Genomic DNA, 9,823 nt, shown 5'->3' with positions numbered 1-9,823 from the left:
CTGTATGTTGCATTCACATATGTGCACAGAGATACACACCAACACACATATACACACATACACAAAGGAATAAAGATAGATCTGTCTGTTGACAAATGACCACACTGTAGTTTTCAGATCTTGCTATCTAGAAAGTATTCTCTACTTGTAAGAGATTTGCCTTTTTATATGGATTATTTACTCTAAGCCTGAAGCAGAGGAGATATAAATAAGCCGTTAATGGCTTTTTGCAATTTAAAGGAGTAATAAAGGAATCATCAGAATTTATCAAAAAGACGAGGTAAAAATATAAACAATGAATAGTTCTTTCTAGTTCTCTCTCTCACACACACACATACACACTCATAGAGTGGATGTGTTTCCAGTATTTAACATATGCTTCATACCTGTTTTATTTTGACCAAGCAACAGCTTAAACAATCTTTCTATGAATACACACAAAACTATAAATTAGTCATGAAATTAATGAAACAAAAGTGGATGCTTTCTTTTTGCCAGCTGAAACATCAACATATATGTGAAGGAAACAATGCTGTGAGAAGATCAAGCATGGATCTTTGTTAGTAGTGAAATATTTTTAACAAATAAGATGTATATATTATCTCAAATTAAACCTTCAAAATTCTTAAATTCAAACAGAATCATTATAAGTTTCTATTTGAATAATATCTCCAGTATTAGAAGAAATTAACTTCAAATCCACCTGGAGTGAACAGATGATGGCATATTGGTTCAGTTGTATTTGTTCCAAAAGTTCATAAACCCTGAATTCAGATAAAAATCATCATATAGACCAAATTTTAAGAATCTTTTTTGCAAAACTACTAATCTGTAAAATACAACATCAGAGTTAATATATTTAAAATATGCTCTCCTCAAACTTTATCATGCTATTATGAATTTTTTTTTTTTTTTTTGGTTTTTCGAGACAAGGTTTCTCTGTGTATCTTTGTGCCTTTCCTGGAACTCACTTGGTAGCCCAGACTGGCCTCGAACTCACAGAGATCTGCCTGCCTCTGCCTCCAGAGTGCTGGGATTAAAGGCGTGCGCCACCACCACCCGGCCGCTATTATGAATTTAAACAACTATAATCATAATACAAATTTTAATAAGTATAATCAATTTCCTTAGAAATAATGTTCTCAGATAAAATGCACTGAATTTTTTTTTAATTTTTAATACTTTTTGTGATGTGCCTATAACATTCCTACACTTCCTGAACTTCATATATAAATGATGTACACTACAACATTCCTCTCCAACTTCTCGCTTGTTCTCATTCTCCATTTCATAATTTTATATATACAATAATAACAATATAATATATTATATATAATAATATATGCAAAAAAGCAATCCTGAAGGAAACTGTTTCTGTTTCTCAGCAGCCATTGACGTTCCTTAGCTCTTTATCCTGAGTTAGGGCCATGTCAAATTACCCATGTTCATATTTGCCATGTTAGCTAGTATTGTTATTATGCTGTTCTTATTAAGGCAATTATATTGTTGAAATTACATGAGAGCGTGCTTTTTTTTTTCTGCCATGTCTAGATGACATGGTCTAGCAATAGGCATCCTGACCTTCTGACTCTTAATCTTTCTTTTATTTTTTGCCCTTTCCCTGACCTTAGGTTTTGGCATTTCATTGGCAGATATTTTTGTGGCTTTTGGCATCCCAAAGTTGTTACGTGTTTCTGTGTTATGCATTATGACTATCTGTGGATCCTGTAATGATCCTTATCTGTTGCATAAAGAAGCTTCTTGATGAGAGGTAAGAGTTAAAGTTATTTGTGGGTATTAAAATAAGTCATCTGGAGAGATGGCTCAGAGGTTAAGAGCACTGGCTACTCTTCCAGAGGTCCCAAGTTCAATTCCCAGCAATCAGATGGTGGCTCACAACCATCTATAATGAGATCTGGTGCCCTCTTTTGGCCTGCAGGCATACATGCAGGCAGGATACTGTATACCTAAAATAAGTCATTCTACATTTAGAGACAATATTATTTTAGGCATATAGCAGGAGTAGGTTGTCCTCTATACTCTATGACCTTACCAACCAAAAATAGTTGTCTAGTTTACATTACTGAACATGAATTCCATCAGACTGAGAAGGATTTAAATCTATTAAATACTTTTTGTTTGTCTCCAAGATGAGTCCATATTATATCATTGGGGAAAACTTATTGGACCAGTATTGTTGTGGTTCCAAGTCTAGGGAGTTTAAAGTTGGGGAATTCTGACTATTCCTCTCCCTTGTAAGCTCTCAGGACACCTTTCAATACTATGAGAACTATCTTTGGGGAGGAGGTGAGTTTCGGGAACATGTCAAGGTCTGGTATAGCTGGGCAATATAGTAGATATACTTTAGTTTATTTTTTTTTGAGACTTTTCTGCACTGATGTCTGTACTGCTTGCAGCATTTCTAATCCCACCAACAGTGAATTTGGGATTTTTCCTTTGCCTACATCTTCACCAACATTTGTTGTCAATGATATTTTTTATTTTTATTTTATATATAAATATTTGTAATTGAACTAGAAATACATCACTTTCTTCCTCCCATTTTGACTGCTGAAATATAAGGCATTTCAATACATGAATATGTGTTGATAATACCATTGTTCCAGATTTATTTATACAGCTGTTTTCAAGAAGAATTGTCTAACAGAGGGCTTTCTGGCATTCTGAGTCTTTCTGCCTCTTCTAAAATATTCTCTGGGCCATGGGTGTGGGAGCTGTGATATATGGTCAGACAGCAGACAAAATATTAAGGATTTACTCAAGTTACCTAAAGGTCTTTGTTTGGAGTTGGTGAAATCAGTGTCTCTAGAGAAAAAAGTGCTTCCTGCCCCTTCCTGAACCCTTGTCTCTGGTCCTGGGAGTTATGTGATGAAAGGAAATAATTCACTCTCACAAATTATCCGCTGTCCTCCACATACATGTACACTGTTGTAGCTAGAGTTTTCCTGCCTGGCCCACAGTCAGGGCAAATCTCTCTCACCTGCCAGTCCCACAGCCACTCAGACCCGACCAAGTAAACACAGAGACTTATATTGGTTACAAACTGTATGGCCGTGGCAGGCTTCTTGCTAACTGTTCTTACAGTTTAAATTAATTCATTTCCATAAACCTATCCCTTGCCACATGGCTCGTGGCTTACCAGGATCTTCACATGCAGCTTGTCATGGTGGCGGCTGGCAGTGTCTCTGGCTCAGCCTTCCACTTCCCAGCTTTATTCTCCTCCTTGCCCCGCCTATACTTCCTGCATAGCCAACGGCCAATCAGTGTTTTATTGATTAATTAGCAACACATTTGCCATATATCCCACAGCACACTGTGGCATGTTCATTCATGGGTATACATACACATATACACCCAATAAATAAATACATAATTATAATGAAAATACTTAAAAATCTTTGTTCACATGGAAAGCTAGATATAATATTTAGAGTTTATATTTTTAATTTTATTCAATTTGATAAGTGGGAAAATCTAACATGTTTTTAAACAGGTAAACAGAACAAAACAAATTATTTTTTTTATCCATGAAATGTGTGACTCAGAAATTAATTGTAATATATTATTATAGTTCTAATTAGCTGGTTTTGTCTTTGAGACACACTAGTTTGGACAGGAACTCACAATGTAAGCCAGGGGGCCTTGGAATTTCCAGTGCTTAAGCTTCAGCCTCCCATTGCTGGGATAATAGCATGAGATGCTTGCCTGGCTCAAATCTTAGTTCACTGTCACTGCGTGAAGAAGACACACTCTAATCTTTCAAAGGCAGATGGCTCCATTCATCTGGCAGTCAGGAAAATCAGAGCTAAATTTCAGGCTCTAAAGCTCTAAAGCTCAGTGGGTATAGTAAATTGAAAATATGATTGTTTTTGACATAGCATTTTAGATAATTTTAGAAGGATACAATTGCTTGGTATAACTGTGCTGTGGCAGATAGCATCAGCTAGAATCAATAGATCTACAGGCTACACTGTGTGAACTTTACTGTGTACAAATTAAAAACAAAATTAACCACAGTTTTGGGTGTTCAATCACAAAATGCAGACTCACTCATAAATTACTAGATTGGAAGTATATGACATGACCCTAGGACATGAAGTAGGGAGCAATGAAGTAAAAGTTTGTCTGACTCCAGTAAGGCAGTCACTAAAATAATTCCACTCAAATACAGCACTTGTGGGGGCACTCACTGGAGGTAGGAAGGTAGAGGGAAGCATTAACAGCTGTGAAACTATGTGTGCTGTGGGGTTCAAAGTGTATGAAGATGCATGGTAGACAGAAAGAACTAGGCTGTTTTCTATCAGAGAAAACTGATTGAAAAAAGGGGGAAAAGCTGGAACACACAGCATGGTGCTGGATAGGTGGAGGTACCTGACATACCATATGCTTTCTAAATAATTCAGAGCTAGGGAGATCTATGGAATGTGCTCCCCGAGTTGATCTGCAGACAAGGAATGCCAACACAGCCCCATAGGTATACTGCTTTGTCTGTTACTCAGTTTTCTACACACGTATCTTACCAGAATCTCATGTTCCACCACGCTCCAGTGCCTTTGCACCCAAGCCTTCTCAAGAAGGCTTAGTTACCTATCTGTTTTCTTTCCCATAGTGCTAAAACCTCTTTTCCATTTACCCGTGGAAAATAACCACTGTGAACTTGCAGCCTCCAGTGTTTCAGAGTAACTGAAATTAATAACATTTGGCTATTTATAGTTGTTCCATTTGTTAAATGAACAATGACTATAGTTAAGATAGAAATTAAGTCAAATTAGAAAAACATCTATGCAAAGATTTCATGGGTGAAATAAATTAATAAATTTAGTGAAATGGATTTCCCTGAAAGGGATTAAAGCATAATGAAACAAAGCAAAGAAGTAATGACTAACGAATATGTAGTAGTAATGGTCACACTGGATAGAATTTTAAAAAATACACGTATACAAGAATATATACATATGTATATATACATATATGTATGTGGGATATATATATACATATATACAGACAGAGAGATAGATAAATAGATAGATGTGTGTGTGTGTGTGTGTGTGTGTGTGTGTGTATTATTTAACAGCCTGTAATTTTATGCATAGTTGAACACATCACTTTCTATCTTAGATCGACCTTGCTGTATGAGAACTCACTATATAAATTATGAATGAGAGAATTCTATTCAAATATTTTCCCACTTGAATAACTTACATTCTCTAAATGTATAAAGGTAAATTACATAGATAAGAAAACCAGAGTAAAATATTTTGCATATCTCAATATGGAAATGATCTAGACTTACTCAGCCATTGAAAACTATTTGCTTAAAACAAATTCATTTTCTTTGTTACAGAGATTTCAATATGTGTGGTGTGGGTTTTTCCCACAAATTGTTATAAATGGTGATAGGAAATGACTCCATTTTTGACATTTTTGTGATTTAAAAGTTTAATATAAAGGATTGGAAGGAACTTAGAATTATCAAAATTTTCTATAAAGTATGTGGTTTTTGAAGTGTCCATTCTGTGGGTAATGATACTGATTTTCAGTTTTAAGTTATCAAAAATACTCTCTGAAGTCCATTGAACAATGTACAAAATATTCAAGACTGCAATTATTTTGGAAATATAAAAGTACATTAACATTTCTCAAAACATTGCCATGATTTTTATATACAAATATCTTTACAATTAAATGGGTAAAAAAGTAGTGTTTCTATGTGATTCAGATTCAAAATTCACTAGTGCCAGTATTCTAGTTGACCTTTTTTTTATGAAGTATCTAAAATTAGTAGTTTAACAGATAATGAGTAAAATAGAGGTTTGACTAATTTTTTTTATACATTTATGTTAAAAATCATTTCAGACGCTATCAAAACACAGCAAACATTTTCTAGAACTTGATACCTGGGGAAGTTTAAACATCATTTGTATCTGCTGCTTACCTAGGTGCTCTCTCTCTCTCTCTCTCTCTCTCTCTCTCTCTCTCTCTCTCTCTCTCTCTCTCGTGTGTGTGTGTGTGTGTGTGTGTGTGTGTGTGTGTGTGTGTGTGTTTGTGTTTCTATGAACTACTGCAAGTACAATAACTTTGGCTAGTGTCCTTTAGTGTCCCAGTGATCTGACTATTTCCATTTCCCCAGTGCTGGAAATAAAATACAGGACACAGGTCAGGGTTTTCTAAGGATGTTTGTGAAGAAAATACTTTTTCAACTAAGCCATCTCCCCAGTCCCTTGGACAGACTGAGCTATAAAACAAAACAAAGAAAAAATCCCCTTTTTTGGGGGGGGAAATGACTGCTGAAACATGAACCATTTCATTTATGTGAAAATATATACGATTTCTTAGAATTACAAATATTCCAGTTTTGAGATGCTGAAGGGAACAGTGAGAAGCAACGCTGTGCAGTTAAGTGTCTGCCTCCACGACTGCATAGAGCATTGTTCGCTTAGCTCATTTCCCTGTCTCAGTTTCTTCTTGAAAACATGGAAATAATTACATCAAGTCATTTCTTACTTTCCAGAAAAAAAAAATGAGTTAGCAACAGAGATCCCTATAAAGGATATCTCAGTGTGTTTAAAGTTTGAGGAGCTGTCAAGTCACTGTTATTGATATTGTCTACTTCATGTCAGGGCTTGCTTGGTGTTAACATTCCACGTAATTCAAAACTCCACTTGTACCTGTAAATATGGGAAATGATATTTTCCTTGCTATGTCCAGTCTTGGTTCATTACCATGGCTACAAATTCTATGCATGACTACTCTCAGCAGATGCCATTAGATTTGTAAAATAGGATAACAAGAGCCTTTGGGGATCCTAAACAGAGTTAACGTTTAAGGAACAGGACAGTCCACTAATACCATCAGACATGACTAGCCTCATGCTGTACTTTACTTTCCTAACCAAACTTTTCTCACTTGAAGTATTTTATTTATTTAATGACCATGCATCCTATTTCGTGTTTTCATTTTTAAATTTACATGAATAGTTCTGTTTTTTTTTGTTTTGACAGCTTTATATGTGTGTATAGTTGACTTGCTTATATCATCCAGCATTGCCCTCTGTTCTTCCACATTGTCCTTGATCCCTGGGTTGTCCCATTTCTGCTTTTATGCCCCCCTCATGCACACATACACACACACACACAGACACACACACTCATATACACATAAACACACACATACTCATATTTGTTTATATATTGATATCCATATTTGAGTGTGTGTAATTTAGATTATACATATGGAAGAAAATCATAAGATCACTTTCTATTTTATATATTAGTCTGTCTTGTTTCTCCTATACTACTCCCCTTCTTCCCACTATACTCCTTTGTCTATTATGTCATATATATATGATGTGTGTGTTCTACATATAAGAGGAAACATTGACTTTGTCTTTATAGGTGAAGTATATTACATTTAAAATGATGATTTCCATTAACATCCATTGTTTAAAAATGTTTTTAACATAATGTTTTTATTGATTCTTTATGAATTACAAATCATGCACCCCAATTTCCCTCACTTCCCAGTTTGTCTGTATCTTCCCTTTACCCTTGTAGATCTCCCCCAACTAAGGAAAAAAAAATAGGCAGGTGGTGGTGGCATACACTTTTAATCCCACAATTTGAGAGGCTGAGGAAGGTTGATCTCTAAGTTCAAGGACAGCCTGGTCTACAAAGTGAGTTCCAGGACAACCAGGGCTACTCAGAGAGACCCTGTCTCAAAAAACCAAACAAACAAACAAAACAAGTAAAAACTTATATTTTTAAATGATAATTCTATTCTTATTTATGGTTGCTGTACCATGGACATTTACCATATATTCTCTATTCAGTTTTCTGTTGATAGGCCTTTAAGATGATTGCATGCCTTAGCTATTGACCAAGCACAATTTTTAAATCTGGAATTAGAGCTGAAAAGTCTCATCATAGAAGCCCAGTTTCCCTAAAACCATTATTTATCAGTGGTGTTCAGATATTTCATTTGGAAAAGGAAAAAGCAAACATCTAGGCTCACCTCTCACAAGGACAGTGATAATGCTTAATGCTACACTTATGAAGTAGATGATCCTATAATGTTTTCAATTGTCCCACCTTCATTTTTTTTTAGCAAGATTATGTAATAGTGGGAAATAGAGTTGTCGGCATCACCAGCTGCCTTAGCCCCTTAAAGGGAAAGCCAACTTATTATAAATATATGTTCTGAGACTGAGGGATAGTGTAATAAAACTGTCAGTCTGAGACAAGGAACTGTTATGGAATATTATTTTAAGATGTGTTACATTTGGTTACGCTGTGGAATATTTGTTTAATGCAATTTAACGTGTTGCATTCTTTTTGTTTAACTTTGTGAAGCTGTGTTACTTTGCCTGTCCTAAAACACTTGGTTGGCCTAATAAAGAGCTCAATGGCCAATAGCTAGGCAGGGAAGAGAAATAGGCAGGGGTGCCAAGCAGAGGGAATAAATAGAAGGAGAAAAAGAAAGACTGAGGAGGAACAAGGAAACTAGAAGAAGAGAAGAACATCAGGGTCTAACCACCAATCTACACAGCCAGCCATGCAGTAAGAAGGAAAGAAAAGTATATAGAAAAGAGAAAGTTAAAAGCCCAGGAACAAAAGATAGATGGGATAATTTAAGTTAAGAAAAGCTGGCTAGAGATAAGCCAAGCTAAGGCCAGGCATTGATAAGAAAGAATAAATCTCAAAGAACATCCTTTTGTATGTGATCTTAATTTACCCAGAAACCTTCTTTCTGCTATGTACATAATATCCATTCTGATTATAAATGCAACTACCATTGTTAATAGTCATTAGTATGTAGTTGAATAATAAGTTGATTGTAAGTGGGTTGGTTATTATGTTGTGTATGATACATGTGTGTGTTATACTCTGTATAGTTTTAAATGAGAAGGAATGTTTCTCCCTTCTTAGAAGTTTTATTGTTTTTATCCTTTTAATTTTATATCTGGAAGTGAAGATAATTTATACACTATTATGCCCTGACCAAAACTATAGAATTTTAGTTTCCTGTGTTCTCTTCTGGTTCTGTAAAAATTTATTACAGACCTTTTCTGGGTACCCTGTTTTTGTATGATACTGTCTTCTGTTGTAACACCACACTTGATGTAAGTTGGCCTTCACTTTTGTTTTCTGTAAACTGATTCCTGTTTTTTCTATCTCACCTCATTTTCAGTTTCTTCATCAGAACTCTGCTTGAGAATCAATCCATCCTTCCAACCAAAAGCTACACTGGATGACTTGTCATCAGCAATTTAACTCCAAATCAATTACAGATTTTAGTATATCTCCACAAAAGAGAAATGGAGTAGACAATAGCTGTAGTAGTGTTGTGAACTGCAGGAGCATGGCATGCCAACCAATGCTCATGTAACTATCTCTGTGTAGCGCCCTTCGATACTATGCATGCCAGCCAGCAGAGATTAAACTCCAAGTACAGTTGCATCTTGTTTCTGTGTCTTGTTTCTAAATTGTGTACTGTCTTCAACAAAAGGGTCTTGTCATCTAATTGTAGTGGGAAATCACAGACAATGGGAATAACCTGTATATATTTGGGAATATCTTGGGGATCCTTGACCATCAACAAATTCATAGGCAAGTGACCTACAAATATTTGGATTTTGTTTAAATACATATTTTGCAACCAGCATTAAACATCATTATTCTCGGTAACAAAGGTTCACCTGAGAATTATTCAATCACGGACTTTAAAAAAGACATATAAACCAAAATAGTTCATACTTAGTCTATCAAATCATAGTTATATTTGTGACATCTGCAATCACATATTG

General features: G+C 35.3%; 1 long non-coding RNA gene across 1 annotated transcript; it reads left to right on the top strand.

The window, feature by feature from the left end:
* The first annotated feature begins 1,636 nt into the window (after positions 1-1,636).
* On the top strand, positions 1,637-9,476 carry LOC131926203 (uncharacterized). Its single transcript, XR_009383451.1, has 2 exons — positions 1,637-1,771; positions 9,208-9,476. It is a non-coding gene; the product is annotated as an uncharacterized LOC131926203 (long non-coding RNA).
* Positions 9,477-9,823: the final 347 nt, after the last annotated feature.

Source organism: Peromyscus eremicus, chromosome 16_21, assembly GCF_949786415.1.
Source record: "Peromyscus eremicus chromosome 16_21, PerEre_H2_v1, whole genome shotgun sequence".
Taxonomy (NCBI): domain Eukaryota; kingdom Metazoa; phylum Chordata; class Mammalia; order Rodentia; family Cricetidae; genus Peromyscus; species Peromyscus eremicus.
This window is presented reverse-complemented; position numbering and strand designations above follow the sequence as displayed.